Genomic DNA, 19,913 nt, shown 5'->3' with positions numbered 1-19,913 from the left:
TGAATAAGGCAAAGAGATGTTGGGAGAAATTGGGAGAGGAACCAGGAGGAGAAGAAAATCTAAGGACTTACCATCCCTGCGACGCGAGATGCGGCCCCCACCCCAATCCGCCCTGGCCTGGCCGCCGCCGCCAGCTGCTGCTACGGCGCCCTGGCCTGGTCACCGAATCGTGGCCCCGACCCCGACGGCCCGGCCGCGCTCCTGCGGCGCCTCCTCTCGCACGCCGCCGTGGCCGTCCCCTACGGCTTCGCACCTGCTCGCCGCTCAGCGGCGTGCGACGCGAGATGCGGCCCCCACCCCAATTCGCCCTGGCCTGGCCGCCGCCGCCAGCTGCTGCTACGGCGCCCTGGCCTGGTCGCCGAATCGTGGCCCCGACCCCGACGGCCCGGCCGCGCTCCTGCGGCGCCTCCTCTCGCACGCCGCCGTGGCCGTCCCCTATGGCTCCGCCTGCTCGCCGCTCGACGAGGTCGACCTCGGGGCGAACCTTTTGAGCCGTCTGCACCGGCTCGTGGAGTGGGAGAGAGGAGGCGGCGGCGAATTTGGGTGAGAGAAGGTGGGGATTGGATGAGGAAGAGAGAAGGGGATTGGGAAGGAGAGGAGGCAGCGGATTGGGTGGAGCAGTTCACCGATCTAGGTTTTACTGCTGGTCCGCGCGCGTACACCAAGAAAGGCTGCTCCTACGCAAACGAGCTATCCTCGCTGCCTCTTGCTGCCGGCTCCACACCTGGTTGGGCCCAATTGTCATGCACTCATATCCAGAAACGGCCGGTGACAAAATAATTACTACAATGGACGGTTGTGGTAGAAAGCGGGATGGTCATATTACTGTGCATGATGAAACCAACGAACCAGATGTTTTTGCCCCTCTTGGATGCCTTGGTTGGCCGGGTAGTCTAGGGACATTTATAGAAGAAATACATAAGTTTTAGCATCTCCCTTTTCATTAGTCTTAGGTGTGCTACTCTCATCAAACAAATTTTCAGGAACAAGCCAAGCATAGTTATTTTCTAGTGCATCATTCATAGCTAAGAGTTTACATGGTATTGGTGCTTTGATCTCCCCACCATCATCAATATTATTAGTGTATCTTATTCTATCCATGTCCATCTTTTCAAGGAGACTAACAAAATTAGTATGAGAACCAAGCATATTAAATTTAGCAAACACCTTTCTAGCTTCTCTTGCTAGACCACCAAATTCTCTAAGAAGGGTTTCTAAAACAAAATCTTTCTTCTCCCCTTCTTCCATATCACCAAGTGTGAGAAACATGTGTTGGATTATAGGATTAAGATTAACAAATTTAGTTTCCAACAGGCGAACTAAATGAGCGGCAGCAATTTCATAAGTAGGCGCAAGGTCTACCAAGTGTCTATCTTCAAAATTTTCAATGGTACTAACATGATTGAAAAATTCTTCTATATTATTTCTCCCAACTATAGATCCACGTCCTACCGGTATGTCTTTTGTGGTAAAATTAAAAGGAAACATGATGAAATAAGTAAAGTAAATGCAAGTAACTAATTTTTTTGTGTTTTCGATATAGCAAACAAGATAGCAAACAAAGTAAAACTAGCAACTAATTTTTTTGTATTTTGATTTAGTGCAGCAAACAAAATAGTAAATAAAACTAAGCAAGACAAAAACAAAGTAAAGAGATTGAGAAGTGGAGACTCCCCTTGCAGCGTGTCTTGATCTCCCCGGCAACGGCGCCAGAAAATATGCTTGATGGCGTGTAACTCACACGTTCATTGGGAACCCCAAGAGGAAGGTATGATGCGCACAGCAGCAAGTTTTCCCTCAGAAAGAAACCAAGGTTTATCGAACCAGGAGGAGCCAAGAAGCACGTTGAAGGTTGATGGCGGCGGGATGTAGTGCGGCGCAACACCAGGGATTCCGGCGCCAACGTGGAACCTGCACAACACAACCACAGTACTTTGCCCCAACGAAACAGTGAGGTTGTCAATCTCACCGGCTTGCTGTAACAAAGGATTAACCGTATTGTGTGGAAGATGATTGTTTGCAGAAAACAGTAGAACAAGTATTGCAGTAGATTGTATTTCAGTAAAGAGAATTGGACCGGGGTCCACAGTTCACTAGAGGTGTCTCTCCCATAAGACAAACAGCATGTTGGGTGAACAAATTACAGTTGGGCAATTGACAAATAAAGAGGGCATGACCATGCACATACATATCATGATGAGTATAGTGAGATTTAATTGGGCATTACGACAAAGTACATAGACCGCCATCCAACTGCATCTATGCCTAAAAAGTCCACCTTCAGGTTATCATCCGAACCCCCTCCAGTATTAAGTTGCAAAGCAACAGACAATTGCATTAAGTATGGTGCGTAATGTAATCAACAACTACATCCTTAGACATAGCATCAATGTTTTATCCCTAGTGGCAACAGCACAACACAACCTTAGAACTTTCATCCTTTGTCCCTGTGTCAATGCAGGCATGAACCCACTATCGAGCATAAGTACTCCCTCTTGGAGTTACAAGCATCTACTTGGCCAGAGCATCTACTAGTAACGGAAAGCATGCAAGATCATAAACAACACGTAGATATAACTTTGATAATCAACATAACAAGTATTCTCTATTCATCGGATCCCAACAAACGCAACATATAGAATTACAGATAGATGATCTTGATCATGTTAGGCAGCTCACAAGATCCGACAATGATAGCACAATGGGGAGAAGACAACCATCTAGCTACTGCTATGGACCCATAGTCCAGGGGTAGACTACTCACACATCACACCGGAGGCGACCATGGCGGTGTAGAGTCCTCCGGGAGATGATTCCCCTCTCCGGCAGGGTGCCGGAGGCGATCTCCTGGATCCCCCGAGATGGGATCGGCGTTGGCGGCGTCTCTGGAAGGTTTTCCGTATCGTGGCTCTCGGTACTGGGGGTTTCGTCACGGAGGCTTTAAGTAGGCGGAAGGGCAAGTCAGGAGGGCACACGAGGGCCCCAGATGACAGGGCCGCGCGGCCCAACCCTAGGCCGCGCCGCCCTGTAGTCCGGGCGCCTCGTGGCCCCACTTCGTTTCGTCTTCGGTCTTCTGGAAGCTTCGTGGAAAAATAGGCCCCTGGGCGTTGATTTCGTCCAATTCCGAGAATATTTCCTTACTAGGATTTCTGAAACCAAAAACAGCAGAAAACAAGAAGCGGCACTTCGGCATCTTGTTAATAGGTTAGTTCCAGAAAATGCACGAATATGACATAAAGTGTGCATAAAACATGTAGATAACATCAATAATGTGGCATGGAACATAAGAAATTATCGATACGTCGGAGACGTATCAGCATCCCCAAGCTTAGTTCTGCTCGTCCCGAGCAGGTAAAACGATAACACAGATAATTTCTGGAGTGACATGCCATCATAATCTTGATCAAACTATTTGTAAAGCATATGTAGTGAATGCAGCGATCAAAACAATGTATATGACATGAGTAAACAAGTGAATCATAAAGCAAAGACTTTTCATGAATAGCACTTCAAGACAAGCATTAATAAGTCTTGCATAAGAGTTAACTCATAAAGCAATAATTCAAAGTAAAGGCATTGAAGCAACACAAAAGAAGATTAAGTTTCAGCGGTTGCTTTCAAATTGTAACATGTATATCTCATGGATATTGTCAACATAGAGTAATATAATAAGTGCAATAAGCAAGTATGTAGGAATCAATGCACAGTTCACACAAGTGTTTGCTTCTTGAGGTGGAGAGAAATAGGAGAACTGACTCAACATTGAAAGTAAAAGAATGGTCCTCCATAGAGGAAAAGCATCGATTGCTATATTTGTGCTAGAGCTTTGATTTTGAAAACATGAAACAATTTTGTCAACGGTAGTAATAAAGCATATGCATCATGTAAATTATATCTTATAAGTTGCAAGCCTCATGCATAATGTACTAATAGTGCCCGCACCTTGTCCTAATTAGCTTGGACTACCGGATCATCACAATGCACTGTTTTAACCAAGTGTCACAAAGGGGTACCTCTATGCACTTTGTACAAAGGTCTAAGGAGAAAGCTCGCATTTGGATTTCTCGCTATTGATTATTCTCAACTTAGACATCCATACCGGGACAACATAGACAACAGATAATGGACTCCTCTTTTATGCATAAGCATGTAACAACAATTAATAATTTTCTCATATGAGATTTGAGGATATATGTCCAAAACTGAAACTTCCACCATGGATCATGGCTTTAGTTAGCGGCCCAATGTTCTTCTCTAACATATGCATGCTTAACCATAAGGTGGTAGATCTCTCTTACTTCAGACAAGACGGACATGCATAGAAACTCACATGAAATTCAACAATGAATAGTTGATGGCGTCCCCAGTGAACATGGTTATCGCACAACAAGCAACTTAATAAGAGATAAAGTGCATAATTACATATTCAATACCACAATAGTTTTTAAGCTATTTGTCCCATGAGCTATATATTGCAAAGGTGAATGATGGAATTTTAAAGGTAGCACTCAAGCAATTTACTTTGGAATGGCGAAAAATACCATGTAGTAGGTAGGTATGGTGGACACAAATGGCATAGTGGTTGGCTCAAGTATTTTGGATGCATGAGAAGTATTCCCTCTCGATACAAGGTTTAGGCTAGCAAGGCTTATTTGAAACAAACACAAGGATGAACCGGTGCAGCAAAACTCACATAAAAGACATATTGAAAACATTATAAGACTCTACACCGTCTTCCTTGTTGTTCAAACTCAATACTAGAAATTATCTAGACCTTAGAGAAACCAAATATGCAAACCAAATTTTAGCATGCTCTATGTATTTCTTCATTAATGGGTGCAAAGCATATGATGCAAGAGCTTAAACATGAGCACAACAATTGCAAAGTATCACATTACCCAAGACATTTATAGCAATTACTACATGTATCATTTTCCAATTCCAACCATATAACAATTTAACGAAGGAGAAACTTCGCCATGAATACTATGAGTAGAAACCAAGGACATACTTGTCCATATGCTACAGCGGAGCGTGTCTCTCTCCCATAAAGTGAATGCTAGGATCCATTTTATTCAAACAAAACAAAAACAAAAACAAACCGACGCTCCAAGAAAAAACACATAAGATGTGATGGAATAAAAATATAGTTTCAGGGGAGGAACCTGATAATGTTGTCGATGAAGAAGGGGATGCCTTGGGCATCCCCAAGCTTAGACGCTTGAGTCTTCTTAATATATGCAGGGGTGAACCACCGGGGCATCCCCAAGCTTAGAGCTTTCACTCTCCTTGATCATGTTGCATCATACTCCTCTCTTGATCCTTGAAAACTTCCTCCACACCAAACTCGAAACAACTCATTAGAGGGTTAGTGCACAATAAAAATTAACATATTCAGAGGTGACACAATCATTCTTAACACTTCTGGACATTGCATAATGCTACTGGACATTAGTGGATCAAAGAAATTCATCCAACATAGCAAAAGAGGCAATGCGAAATAAAAGGCAGAATCTGTCAAAACAGAACAGTTCGTATTGACGAATTTTAAAATGGCACCAGACTTGCTCAAATGAAAATGCTCAAATTGAATGAAAGTTGCATATATATCTGAGGATCATGCACGTAAATTGGCTTAATTTTCTGAGCTACCTACAGGGAGGTGGACCCAGATTCGTGACAGCAAAGAAATCTGGAACTGTGCAGTAATCCAAATCTAGTACTTACTTTTCTATCAACGGCTTAACTTGGCACAACAAAACACAAAACTAAGATAAGGAGAGGTTGCTACAGTAGTAAACAACTTCCAAGACACAAAATAAAAACAAAGTACTGTAGGTAAAAACATGGGTTGTCTCCCATAAGCGCTTTTCTTTAACGCCTTTCAGCTAGGCGCAGAAAGTGTGTATCAAGTATTATCGAGAGACGGTGCATTCTCAGCGGGGTGCGGAGTGTTCTCAACCAGGCATAGTATATTAGACTAGATGACCGGTTGCGCTATCGCGCAAACGCGGAATTAGGTCAGGATTAAAATCATAAGTTTTAGCTTATTTTAGTATATCACAGAAACACTATTTCATCGAGGTGTTGCAGGAAGATATGACAATTTATTACGCTATCACACTATTTTTTCAGCTATTATGCTTTTGTATAAGCTGCTCCACCATATTATGGTTATTGTACCAAAAAAGGTAGCATCACAAAAGAAGCATAAAAGGATAATTACTATTGCAAGAAGTCGGTTTGAGATTTTAAGCCCCTTAACCGATACCACGGGAACCAAAAACTATTACAAATGTTTGCCTCACATAAACAATTTCCATCACTATTCTCAGCTGATACCCCTCACCTCCATCGTGATTTGCGTTAAAACGGCTCTTCCTCTTACCGTTCCATGAAGGCACGCAGCTATAGGAAGATGTTGTGGAGGGAGACGCCATGGTGGCGACATGCAGAAGGATGGCAAAGCTTCTAATGTCAATGGTGAATGCAAATATAAATTGCTTCTATAACTAAAGCCGATGTGTTGTTTACTTCAAGTTTCCTCACTTTCAAACTGAGGCGATGGCATCGGCAGCATGTCCCACTCACTTTCAAACGATTGACCGCCACATATTGACCATATCTTTTAATATTAATCGGTTTATTAGAAAATCCGTTTTAAAATATATAATCCACCAATAATTTAGTGGCCACGGAGAACTGAACACGATGAATTTAAATGGTTCCCACGATGACAATGAAAGTTCCTTTAAACTGATAGCCCAAAGACTTGGCAAAGCCTGATTAAGCATGTGAAAAAATTCCAAATTCACAAATATTTCCACAAAACAAAGTATTCCAATTTCTTATCACTTCATTTGCTTCCATAACTAAGGATTATTTTGTGTCCTTTTCAAAAATATAGCAGCCACATGTGGCGTCTTAAAAAATACAAAAATGAACATCTCCAACCTCAAAGTCTTCTTGGACGGTTAAAGTATTAAAACCTTATGCATGGTCACTTGTAAAAACAATAAGAAAAATAGGACAAACTTTTCTCACAACTTCACTTGTCCCGAAGCGTTCCAAAGCTGGGATGGAACAATATTGTAAGTACATAAAACCTGCATATATCATAACCATATATTGTTACAAAACCTATGGATACAAACCTTTCGAACGAGTGGGTGAAGCAATATGGACAACTCACAAACTAATCGTTACAATATTTTTATTTTTCAAAGCATCATGCAATAAGGTTTTATTACTGCAAAGTTTGTCCAGATTCAGCTCTATCTGCACTGTCTGCAAGAACAAACATATACCAGTTTCGTTTTATTTTTGATCACACATCTAGGAACCAAAACCAGCAGAAGGGCTGCAAGAATGAAGAGAAAAACCAGTTTCGTTTTATTTTTTCTTGGACGGAGCTAAAAGACATCAGAATCTATAACTCAGCAGCATTTAGCTATGAACTGTGCATTGTAATGCCACGCTAGCGAGAGCTCCTGTCTAACTCTGCTATTTCGCTGTGAGTTCATGTTGCTTACCTATGTGCATAGCACTCTCTTTCCCCAACACAGGAAATCAAATCACTCCAGACCTGTTTCTTGCACAACTATAAAAACAGGGACACTGAAGATGAAGTGGAGATAAGAAGTAGACACACAATAGTGTAGTATAACTATAAAAACAGGGACACTGAAGATGAAGTGGAGATAAGAAGTAGACACACAATAGTGTAGTATGACTTCCAAACAACATATGTAAAGGAAAGAGGGGCATTCATCATGTCAACATCTAGACCAGCCAGGTATAACCAGTGCATTAAAGCTAGGATACGAAATTAAAGGAGCTGAAGAACCTCACAAATTTTGTTGAACGCAACAATGTCGCAGCTCTGGATGTACTCGTTCGCTGGTTCAACACACAGATGGTCCTCAATGAGTGTGTCGACAGAGACAAGATCATCAATGATGGTCATCATGATCTGAAGCTTCTTGATGCCATATCCAACTGGCATGAGCTTGGCTGCACAGGATGGAAAATACTCCCATGTTACACAACACAAGTAATATTTACACAGAATATGCAGAACTTAAGGCTTGATAGACAGCTACCACCAAATGATAAAAACGTAGAAGTAGAGAGAAGGCGAGACAAAGCTGTATGGATTATATCCATCAAGTCATTTTACATGCCAAACCCTGCCTTTTTCACATGAAGAAAGTGTGAAGCAAGTGATTATATTCAGCTAGATTACCTATGCCAAGGGTGATTCGGTTTCAGCATCATTGAGGTCAACTACATCGGTGATTGCGCCCATTCATCGATGAGAAGCTGAAATACAAAAATCATAGCATATTAGTTTAAATAAAACGAAATTACATCAAACAATGAAGGTGAGTGGGCTAGTTTACCAGAAGGTCCTTGACCTCGATACCAATCTTTCGAACAAACAAGAGCCTCAACACTCTCAACGCCCAACCTGCTACGGAAGTCGGTGACAATTCTTCCTCCCATGCTAAAAGCAGACTCAGAAGCAGACTCAGACCTGCATTACTGAGGACGTGCAAAAACTGAGGCCTTACCTTGATCCACCGAAGGGAAACCGGCTGCTACACGAGCAATACACGGCTAGGACGGAACAGAAATCCCCAATCTGCAAGGCAAATCCCAGCATACGACCAAGAATGTACCTGGATTTCGACGACGAGGGTGCTCCGCGAGATCTGAAGCTCCCGGTTGCGAGCGCCTCACGCAGCGTCGCGGCTTTCCGGCGGCCGGCGGGTTGCTCTGCTCCGGCGGTGGGGACAACTTGGAGAGATGAGGGAAAGGAGCGGAGGAGTGGGCAGGGGCGGCGGCGTCGTCCCTGTGTCGCGACTCGCGACTGGAGAAGAGATGTGGAGGTGCGGTACTACCCTAGGTTCAGACGGGTGAGGTTCGATATGGACCTAATTTCTAGCGGGTCGGCCCCTGGTCCAATTGGTAACAAAATTCAGGTCCGGTTCGGCGGTTCACAGGGCCGAACCGCACCACCTCCATCATGATAGCTAGATTTAGATGTGCGCCTTGGCGCACGATCCCGTGAAGCTCGTACCAATCTACAGGTATATGAAAATACACTTTATTGGATTTAGAAAACTTAGATTTGGAAAACAAATCAACAGGATGATATGATACACTTAAGAAAAATGGGAAAACCGATTATACACGATAGGGAAAATAGCAGAACATGCTACAACAACTAATAGTAATTTTTTTGGAGCATCTTGACAATAATATTATTGCATCTGCCTACATGAGGTAAAGAAAGGGATTGTTGCACATTTTATAGATAAAACATATACAGGGGGCATGTTCCGCATGTACTCCCTGCCAAATACTACACAAAGAAAACCAGGAGAAACTCAATGGTGGTGCACGCAAATTTAGAGCTTCCAACACCTCATTGTCATGGACACATAAAATATATGTTTTCCTTCACAGAGTATAGAAAGTAAAAGAATCAATATTTAGTTAATCAAGAGTGAATGTATAGTCCATTCCTCCCTGGAATCTTGGCTGCATCAAAGTGGTATAAATCACAACAACTACATTCTTGGTTCATTTATTTGTTCACAGGGGTCAAACAATTGTTGGTATAAATCACAACTCTATAAGGCATGAAGAAATCGGTCATCTCCCACAGCAATATAGTAAGTACTTATGAATGTGAACATACAATGAATGAGGAACATTGTCTTTCTGTTTGAATTACAACAACAAAATGAAAATTTCAATAGAGCATGGATAACTACGATAAAGGCTGAATACAAATTTGAAAGCATACCATTTCAATGATATTATTCAGCACGAGACCACCCAATGATTGCCCATACTGAAGAATCATGGCATCTTCAAGAAAAAAACCCGCTCAAAAGATTAAAAAGGCAAATCAGTGAGAGTGATGCGCATATAATCTAAATAATGAGTTCTCTAGCCCATGGTTAGAGAAATATTCAAAGCTAAATGAAAAAAATCCAATTCCACAACACCTAGTGCTATCTCCTTGAGTACGAAAAAGTAGAAGGCATGATCAACACACATCAGGGGTTGAAATGTACTACAACAGCCACATTACAATAGAAATATAATCAGGACAATATTAGATTGCCATTGTGATTCAATCATAACCGGCATCAACTAACAATTAATCTTACGGTAGCTTAGAAAGTGTAATAAGCTGAAAGAACGCTCTGTTCCCCAGAATTTCCTTCAGTGGCAAGCAAAAAAAAAAGTACAGAAAATAAATCGCACCAAATCATGGATCAAGGACAAGGCACTCCCACAATCTAGCAGCAAAGATGAAGCGGAGGAGCCGTGGTCATGGTTGCGTCAGTTCCTCCGGCGGCAAGGGGAGATATGCGGAGGAGGTGCTGTAGGGATCGACCTACCCGACAAACCAGGCACACTCAAGTGCCCCATGGTTGTGCGTCCTTTCTGCGTGGGCGACCGCTCAAAGGCACCTGGGAGGCGTAGATATTGAATGGCTTCGTCTCCTCGTTTCTCTCGGTGATAGCGGACGTCCGCCCCTACTGAGGAGGGAAGAACGCGATCAGAGAGAGAAAGAGAGAGGCAGTGACGGCCCTTGCTCCTCCTGCCGATGGTGACCGCTTGTGCTCTTCCACAACAGTCATGTTGAACACAAGCTTCGCGGGGTCAAGTCCGTGTCCAAAGTGGCCTGGAATTACATTGAAGCAAGACAGTCAGTTGCATCGAGAGGTACAGGGGGGAATGCCAACAAATAAAAAGGTCTAGAGAGATTACCAAGCTGCTCAAATTGGAAATAGTCACCTAGGACTGCGGTAGCGAGTGATGGTAGAACATATGCGCCTTTTACAATCTCCTTTAGACTCGGGAATGCATGCCACCTAGTAATTAAATATACAAGTACCACGTTGTAACTATGCTGATTTACCAGGATATAGCCAATAGTAATTAAATAGACACAAACCATCAATGGTAAGTAAATTCAAATCAATGTTCTCAACACATGAACAATAATACTTAAACAATTACCTTAGCAGGGCAGATTTACCATAAGCTAGGCCATAGTAATCTTTTGAGTTCTTAAGGAAAAAAAACACTTTTCTCAATGTAAAAAGTTCTTGAGAAAGGAACATGTAGATAGGTAGCGCGTAACAAATTATGAAGCACAGACATAAAGTAAAATGAATAAAGCATCAAAGGTATAGTGAACCCAAATATTCCAGCTACTGTGAATCTTTTTGCCTTATTATGAGTGAATTTTAAGTAGGTTGTTCCATAACAACAAAACATATTATGCTAACCATATACTGAACCAGAGAGGAACCTTGTAGTAGGATGAAGCGTCATTGCCAGGATCATCAGGCCACTGTTTTCCATCAAGGTCTATGACTTTTCCATCCTCAAAGGGAAGCACCATTAGTTTGTTGGGAACTTCTAAAGACTGAATGCATAGAGTGGTTTGCAGCAGGAATAGAATGTCAAAACTTTAGAGGATGCAGAATAACCATGGTTCGAGAAGCTGTTTTATTAAGTTCTTCTCTGATATGATATTCAAGACCATCAACACGAATCAAGCAATTCCACGGATAAATAAATTAATTGCAGTTGCTGAAAGTCCCCGTCGCCGCAGTCCTACCTATGTCAACAGATGAGGATCATCCCACCCATCTACCCACTACTATGTGACAAGCCGGTTGAAAACAAACAAGGGCAATGGATATCCATAAATATTTATTCGACATGGTAATATTTATTTCTTGATTTTTAACCTACCTTTCTCTTAGAAATTATTGTACACTGACAGGTGTTGTCGGCGGCTCCTTTCAAGAAAGTAGGCCATCACCGGTGGATGCGCCACCTCCGCGACTTCGGACAGTGTGCTACCAACCGCCGGAACCCTCCGGCGCCACCAACCGATGTCGCATAAGTCGTAACCTACCTTGAAAAATAAAGAATCTATTTTTAGAAAGATATTGACTATGAGATCAGCTTTTGCATCCTATTTTCACATATAAGTAGGTCTATACACCGTAAAAGAACACCAGTATTGTTGCATCATAAGAAAAGAGAGCAGATACCTCTCACCATTGAACAAAGCTGATCATGTACAACTTATGATCGTCTTATATAGGCAAGAAACCAAGCCATGCTTTAATGGCCCTCAGAACCATATGTAGATTCAATTTAGACAATCGCCACTGATTTGGAGCATAATGTAAACGAACATGTAATGCTTACCTAACAACAACCGATTTGCATGATAACCTTAAATACTTGTGCGATTTGACTCGATCAATATGATCGTAAAACGAAAAATAGTATAGCAAGTGACCTGCGTAATTGAGGGAAGATATCCATATTATAAAAATAATACTTCCCCCGTACAAACTGAAGTTGTAAGCCACTATTTTTTGCAGCTAGCTTTTAACCACAACCTGCTTCTTAAAATATGGAAAAAAGCTAAACATGGTTTCCATGGGGTTTGATATAAACTAACCAATAGATATGCTTCTACTCTCCGAAGAACGCACTTTGCTACTCAAGCCACACTTGCAGTAACACCTTCAGGCTATAAATAAAATTACAAAGCTGCAAAAAAGCGCAAAGATAACCGAGTCAAAAGGCATCATATCTGAGCTCATGATTGCAAGGTAGAAGTGACTTTTCTTGTCGGTTTTGATCTTGGAAACTACATATTTAAACGATTTTCACATTCAGCTTCATCTTGTAATAGTATCTTATAAATATCATTGTGAACGAACAGTTTCTTGTCATTATCAGAGCAAAAAAGAGAGACTGGAAATGCAACCAAAAATATATTAAAGGGCAGGAAAACTTTAACGAAAATAGGGCTGCTCTTTTAACTGCCCACTAAAACTGGATGACATAATCTCTAGTTAGACCTGAGGCAAAAATGAGGTTGTTTTCTTACCTGCCCCTGTCAGGCACATACCATATTGCAAAGCAGTGACCTCCATATTGCAAAGCTGACCGAAGGCATGGGAATCATTAACGAATCAATCGACATATAAGGCGAATCTTGTAACCACATGCAAGAAGAAGCAACAAACATATTATTAAGCATTAACACAAAATGAAAATGAACAGTTAGTTCAATCAATCGAGAAATCAGCCGACAAAATGAAATCTTAATCATAGAAATCATGGGTGCATATAATAAATATATTACAACTATATCAGTCTAAAGCATAAAACATCCGCTTAAAATTTCAGAAGACTGAAAAAATCATAGGACATTATGGGAAGATGGGGTGGGCATAAGAAGACAACTACATGGAGAAGTTTTGAGTGAATTCTACATGAAGACAACTACAGTTCCTTCAAATTTGTGAGATCTGCAGAAAGATAAGTGTAACTCAGATTTGCAGGGAGATGATATGTGGTATGGGTTCTTTACATTTTGGTCATTTAAAATTCCTTTTTACTCAGAGATTGGGTATATGCTTGACAAGCACCATACAATATACAAAAGCAGAGAATACACGAATTGATTACCTTCTCTACCTGTCGAAGCTGTTGAAATCTGGGCGACCACCGTGAGCTCACGCCCTCTGATCTTCACCATTGTCTACTCCCTCACCCTGCAAGGCTCCACCATACGGACAGCATTGAAGCCACAATGTAGCATGAGGGAGGAGGGCGGAGATCAATAAATGGTAGCCAAGTAAACATAATGGGGAAAAGGATTCCATAATGAAATAAATAATCTACTTTCGGAGGAGGGATAATTGTACCTGTGGTAATATTTTGTGAGCAAAACAGGCACTTTCTTTCCTGCAACTCAGCATCAGTAGTAATATTTTCCAAATCACATTCACTGCCTATATTTACAGATACTCCACCCTCTGCAACTAAAACAAGATCTTCCAATGTCTTCCGTTTCCATTAATTATGCACTTGATATTCTGAATGCAAAATTAACATAGTTAGTTAATTTCCCCGCAGGAATTTTTATCAACTATAGCACAATTAATTATTGCATTATCAAGGGTTAACAAATAAGACAGATGGACTACATACATGTGCATAATGTCTCGAAGCAATGTAGACAAATCCCAAATTCTCCATAGTTTCTACGAAAGCCCCTGCAGAAAATAAAGTAGTGAGCACTTGATAGAAGTTTAATAATTATACTGATGTACATTCAAATATCATACCACATGTTTTTCCAGCGATAGCCGCCTTCCTTATCCTCATCCTCCAAATGACAACCCTCTTCCCCGCTAGCAACCGCCAACAAAATCTGGATATCCAGTGCAGGCCAGCTTCCGCTGTCCTATCCGCAGTAACCTTAGGTCGACACTGGTCTTTTACTCCTACAAATAATATGGTTCGTCAATGGTTGTCACTCTGAAATATAAAAAACACTGAAGAACACAAACGTACACAAAGTAGATCATCCAAAGCTTCAGAGTTTGTCGAAGTAAACCTTTAGTGATAGGTGGACCAAAATTTGACCGTTGCACTTCAAGGCAAGTGCATAAATCTGCAGGTGTGAGGCTCTCAAATATTAAAAAATTGGATTCACTTTCCCTCGTCACTTTCTGCAAGTGCATATAATCCACTTTACGCAAGTGCATATAGCCTAATGAAACTTCCAACAACAAAAGCCCACATCTAAAATTAGACAAAAAGAAAAGGAAAGCTTGATTACAATTTCACACTAAATTAGTAAAAGCACTCTGCAAGTGAATAAGGCAAAGAGATGTTGGGAGAAATTGGGAGAGGAACCAGGAGGAGAAGAAAATCTAAGGACTTACCATCCCTGCGACGCGAGATGCGGCCCCCACCCCAATCCGCCCTGGCCTGGCCGCCGCCGCCAGCTGCTGCTACGGCGCCCTGGCCTGGTCACCGAATCGTGGCCCCGACCCCGACGGCCCGGCCGCGCTCCTGCGGCGCCTCCTCTCGCACGCCGCCGTGGCCGTCCCCTACGGCTTCGCCTGCTCGCCGCTCGGCGGCATGCGACGCGAGATGCGGCCCCCACCCCAATTCGCCCTGGCCTGGCCGCCGCCGCCGGAGCTGCTGCTACGGCGCCCTGGCCTGGTCGCCGAATCGTGGCCCCGACCCCGACGGCCCGGCCGCGCTCCTGCGGCGCCTCCTCTCGCACGCCGCCATGGCCGTCCCCTACGGCTCCGCCTGCTCGCCGCTCGACGAGGTCGACCTCGGGGCGAACCTTTTGAGCCGTCTGCACCGGCTCGTGGAGTGGGAGAGAGGAGGCGGCGGCGAATTTGGGTGAGAGAAGGTGGGGATTGGATGAGGAAGAGAGAAGGGGATTGGGAAGGAGAGGAGGCAGCGGATTGGGTGGAGCAGTTCACCGATCTAGGTTTTACTGCTGGTCCGCGCGCGTACACCAAGAAAGGCTGCTCCTACGCAAACGAGCTATCCTCGCTGCCTCTTGCTGCCGGCTCCACACCTGGTTGGGCCCAATTGTCATGCACTCATATCCAGAAACGGCCGGTGACAAAATAATTACTACAATGGACGGTTGTGGTAGAAAGCGGGATGGTCATATTACTGTGCATGATGAAACCAACGAACCAGATGTTTTTGCCCCTCTTGGATGCCTTGGTTGGCCGGGTAGTCTAGGGACATTTATAGAAGAAATACATAAGTTTTAGCATCTCCCTTTTCATTAGTCTTAGGTGTGCTACTCTCATCAAACAAATTTTCAGGAACAAGCCAAGCATAGTTATTTTCTAGTGCATCATTCATAGCTAAGAGTTTACATGGTATTGGTGCTTTGATCTCCCCACCATCATCAATATTATTAGTGTATCTTATTCTATCCATGTCCATCTTTTCAAGGAGACTAACAAAATTAGTATGAGAACCAAGCATATTAAATTTAGCAAACACCTTTCTAGCTTCTCTTGCTAGACCACCAAATTCTCTAAGAAGGGTTTCTAAAACAAAATCTTTCTTCTCCCCTTCTTCCATATCACCAAGTGTGAGAAACATGTGTTGGATTATAGGATTAAGATTAACAAATTTAGTTTCCAACAGGCGAACTAAATGAGCGGCAGCAATTTCATAAGTAGGCGCAAGGTCTACCAAGTGTCTATCTTCAAAATTTTCAATGGTACTAACATGATTGAAAAATTCTTCTATATTATTTCTCCCAACTATAGACCCACGTCCTACCGGTATGTCTTTTGTGGTAAAATTAAAAGGAAACATGATGAAATAAGTAAAGTAAATGCAAGTAACTAATTTTTTTGTGTTTTCGATATAGCAAACAAGATAGCAAACAAAGTAAAACTAGCAACTAATTTTTTTGTATTTTGATTTAGTGCAGCAAACAAAATAGTAAATAAAACTAAGCAAGACAAAAACAAAGTAAAGAGATTGAGAAGTGGAGACTCCCCTTGTAGCGTGTCTTGATCTCCCCGGCAACGGCGCCAGAAAATATGCTTGATGGCGTGTAACTCACACGTTCGTTGGGAACCCCAAGAGGAAGGTATGATGCGCACAGCAGCAAGTTTTCCCTCAGAAAGAAACCAAGGTTTATCGAACCAGGAGGAGCCAAGAAGCACGTTGAAGGTTGATGGCGGCGGGATGTAGTGCGGCGCAACACCAGGGATTCGGCGCCAACGTGGAACTGCACAACACAACCACGAGTACTTTGCCCCAACGAAAGCAGTGAGGTTGTCAATCTCACCGGCTTGCTGTAACAAAGGATTAACCGTATTGTGTGGAAGATGATTGTTTGCGAGAAAACAGTAGAACAAGTATTGCAGTAGATTGTATTTCAGTAAAGAGAATTGGACCGGGGTCCACAGTTCACTAGAGGTGTCTCTCCCATAAGACAAACAGCATGTTGGGTGAACAAATTACAGTTGGGCAATTGACAAATAAAGAGGGCATGACCATGCACATACATATCATGATGAGTATAGTGAGATTTAATTGGGCATTACAACAAAGTACATAGACCGCCATCCAACTGCATCTATGCCTAAAAAGTCCACCTTCAAAGTTATCATCCGAACCCTCCCGGTATTAAGTTGCAAAGCAACGGACAATTGCATTAAGTATGGTGCGTAATGTAATCAACAACTACATCCTTAGACATAGCATCAATGTTTTATCCCTAGTGGCAACAGCACAACACAACCTTAGAACTTTCATCCTTTGTCCCGGTGTCAATGCGGGCATGAACCCACTATCGAGCATAAGTACTCCCTCTTGGAGTTACAAGCATCTACTTGGCCAGAGCATCTACTAGTAACGGAAAGCATGCAAGATCATAAACAACACGTAGATATAACTTTGATAATCAACATAACAAGTATTCTCTATTCATCGGATCCCAACAAACGCAACATATAGAATTACAGATAGATGATCTTGATCATGTTAGGCAGCTCACAAGATCCGACAATGATAGCACAATGGGGAGAAGACAACCATCTAGCTACTGCTATGGACCCATAGTCCAGGGGTAGACTACTCACACATCACACCGGAGGCGACCATGGCGGTGTAGAGTCCTCCGGGAGATGATTCCCCTCTCCGGCAGGGTGCCGGAGGCGATCTCCTGGATCCCCCGAGATGGGATCGGCGTTGGCGGCGTCTCTGGAAGGTTTTCCATATCGTGGCTCTCGGTACTGGGGGTTTCGTCACGGAGGCTTTAAGTAGGCGGAAGGGCAAGTCAGGAGGGCACACGAGGGCCCCAGATGACAGGGCCGCGCGGCCCAACCCTAGGCCGCGCCGCCCTGTAGTCCGGGCGCCTCGTGGCCCCACTTCGTTTCGTCTTTGGTCTTCTGGAAGCTTCGTGGAAAAATAGGCCCCTGGGCGTTGATTTCGTCCAATTCCGAGAATATTTCCTTACTAGGATTTCTGAAACCAAAAACAGCAGAAAACAAAGAATCGGCACTTCGGCATCTTGTTAATAGGTTAGTTCCAGAAAATGCACGAATATGACATAAAGTGTGCATAAAACATGTAGATAACATCAATAATGTGGCATGGAACATAAGAAATTATCGATACGTCGGAGACGTATCAATGACATGCGGGTCCCATGAGTCAGCAGTTTACTCAACGTTTCCAAGGTGGCAGGGGATCAAAAGAAAAAAATCCAAGAAAAAAACTTTTATAGTACATAGAGGATGACATGCGGGTCCCATGAGCCAGCACGTTCCTCAACGTTTTCAAAGGCGGCATGAGATCGAAAGAAAAAGGCAAGTGACCAAAAATCAGAGGGTGGAAAATAATCCAAGAAAAGAAACTTTTATTGTACATACAGGATGACATGCGGGTCCCATTTTGCAGCAGCTGTCCCAACGTTTCAAATGCGACTTGAGATCAAAAGAAAAAGAAAGTAGCCAGAAATTAGGGGGTCAAAAAAATCCAAGAAAAGAAAGTTGATGGACATAGAGGATGACATGCGGGTCCCATGAGCCTGCAGGTTCCTCAGCGTTTCAAAGGTGGCATGAGATCGAAAGAAAAAGACAAGTGACCAAATATCAGATCCAAAAATAATTCAAGAAAAGAAACTTTATTGTTCATAGAGGATGGCATGCGGGACCCATGAGCGAGCAGCTTCCTCAACGTTTCAAACTCGGCATGAGATCGAAAGAAAAAGGCAAGTGACCAAATATCAGGAGCCAAAAATAATCCAAGAAAAAAAACTTTATTGTACATAGAGGATGAGATGTGGGTCCCATTTTGCAGCAGCGGTCTCAACTTTTCCAAGGCGGCACAGGACCAAAAGAAAAATGAAGTAACCAGAAATTAGGGGGTGAAAAAAATCCAAGAAAAGAAAGATTTCAATTGGGCTGCATCTGGATTCTGGGCCTTCGAACTATCCTGCTTGGCATTTTGTCTCGTACAATTTCAGCCCACTCCAAAACAGGAAAGTCCCATGCTTCGCAAAAAACAAAAAACAAGGAGATTCAACATATAAGTTTGGTTATGAAAAATAAAGATTTAATTTATCCGTTTGCAAAGCTCAGAGCGAAATACACTGTTTATTGTCTGCAAAATAATCGAAATATCACATATTTCTTGTACGGGGAGGCTGACATCAGGGACCCATGAGCAAGCAGCGTCGTCAACGTTTTAAAGGCGGCAATAGATCGAAAGAAAAATTAAGCCATAAATCAGTTGGTAAACAAAATCCAAGAAAAGAAACATTTACCTTTCTGAGAGGATGACATGCGGGACCCATGAGGCGACATCCTCAACTATTCCAAGGCGGCAGGGGATCAAAAGAAAAAAAGGAAATGGCCAGAAATTAAGTAGGGTAAAAAATAAATCCATCAAAGGAAACTTTTATTGTTCATAGAGGATGACATGTGGGACCGACCTGCCAACTGCGTCGTCATCGTCTCAAAGGGGGCAGGGGATCAAAAGAAAAAGGCAAATAGCCAGAAATTAGGGGTAAAAAATAAATCCAACAAAGGAAACTTTTATTGTTCATAGAGGATGACATGCGGGACCCATGAGCCAGCAGGTTCCTCAACATTTCAAACTCGGCATGAGATCGAAAGAAAAAGGCAAGTGACCAAATATCAGGAGCCAAAAATAATCCAAGAAAAGAAACTTTATTGTACATAGAGGATGACATGCGGGTCCCATTTTGCAGCAGCGGTCTCAACGTTTCAAATGCGGCTTGAGATCAAAAGAAAAAAGAAAGTTGATTGTACATAGAGGATGACATGCGGGTCCCATGAGTCAGCAGTTTACTCAACGTTTCCAAGGCGGCAGGGGATCAAAAGAAAAAAATCCAAGAAAAAAACTTTTATAGTACATAGAGGATGACATGCGGGTCCCATGAGCCAGCAGGTTCCTCAACGTTTTCAAAGGCGGCATGAGATCGAAAGAAAAAGGCAAGTGACCAAAAATCAGAGGGTGGAAAATAATCCAAGAAAAGA

General features: G+C 42.7%; 2 long non-coding RNA genes across 5 annotated transcripts; both read right to left on the bottom strand.

The window, feature by feature from the left end:
* Positions 1-7,311: 7,311 nt before the first annotated feature.
* On the bottom strand, positions 7,312-8,892 carry LOC139838529 (uncharacterized). Of its 2 annotated transcripts, none has more exons than XR_011755656.1 (4): positions 8,682-8,892; positions 8,403-8,536; positions 8,246-8,322; positions 7,312-8,013 (listed from the first exon to the last, which is right to left on the bottom strand). It is a non-coding gene; the product is annotated as an uncharacterized lncRNA (long non-coding RNA). The 2 variants fall into 2 exon arrangements; XR_011755655.1 differs by having other exon boundaries at positions 7,313-8,013; positions 8,403-8,544.
* Positions 8,893-12,812: 3,920 nt separating this feature from the next.
* Positions 12,813-15,457, bottom strand: LOC139829987 (uncharacterized). 3 transcript variants are annotated; one of them, XR_011755654.1, is made up of 4 exons: positions 14,796-15,457; positions 14,193-14,579; positions 14,056-14,120; positions 12,813-13,931 (listed from the first exon to the last, which is right to left on the bottom strand). It is a non-coding gene; the product is annotated as an uncharacterized lncRNA (long non-coding RNA). The 3 variants fall into 3 exon arrangements; XR_011755653.1 differs by lacking the exon at positions 14,796-15,457 and having other exon boundaries at positions 12,813-13,940; positions 14,193-14,724; XR_007877050.2 differs by lacking the exon at positions 14,796-15,457 and having other exon boundaries at positions 14,193-14,724.
* Positions 15,458-19,913: the final 4,456 nt, after the last annotated feature.

Source organism: Lolium perenne, chromosome 3 (genome assembly GCF_019359855.2).
Source record: "Lolium perenne isolate Kyuss_39 chromosome 3, Kyuss_2.0, whole genome shotgun sequence".
NCBI classification, from domain to species: domain Eukaryota; kingdom Viridiplantae; phylum Streptophyta; class Magnoliopsida; order Poales; family Poaceae; genus Lolium; species Lolium perenne.
This window is presented reverse-complemented; position numbering and strand designations above follow the sequence as displayed.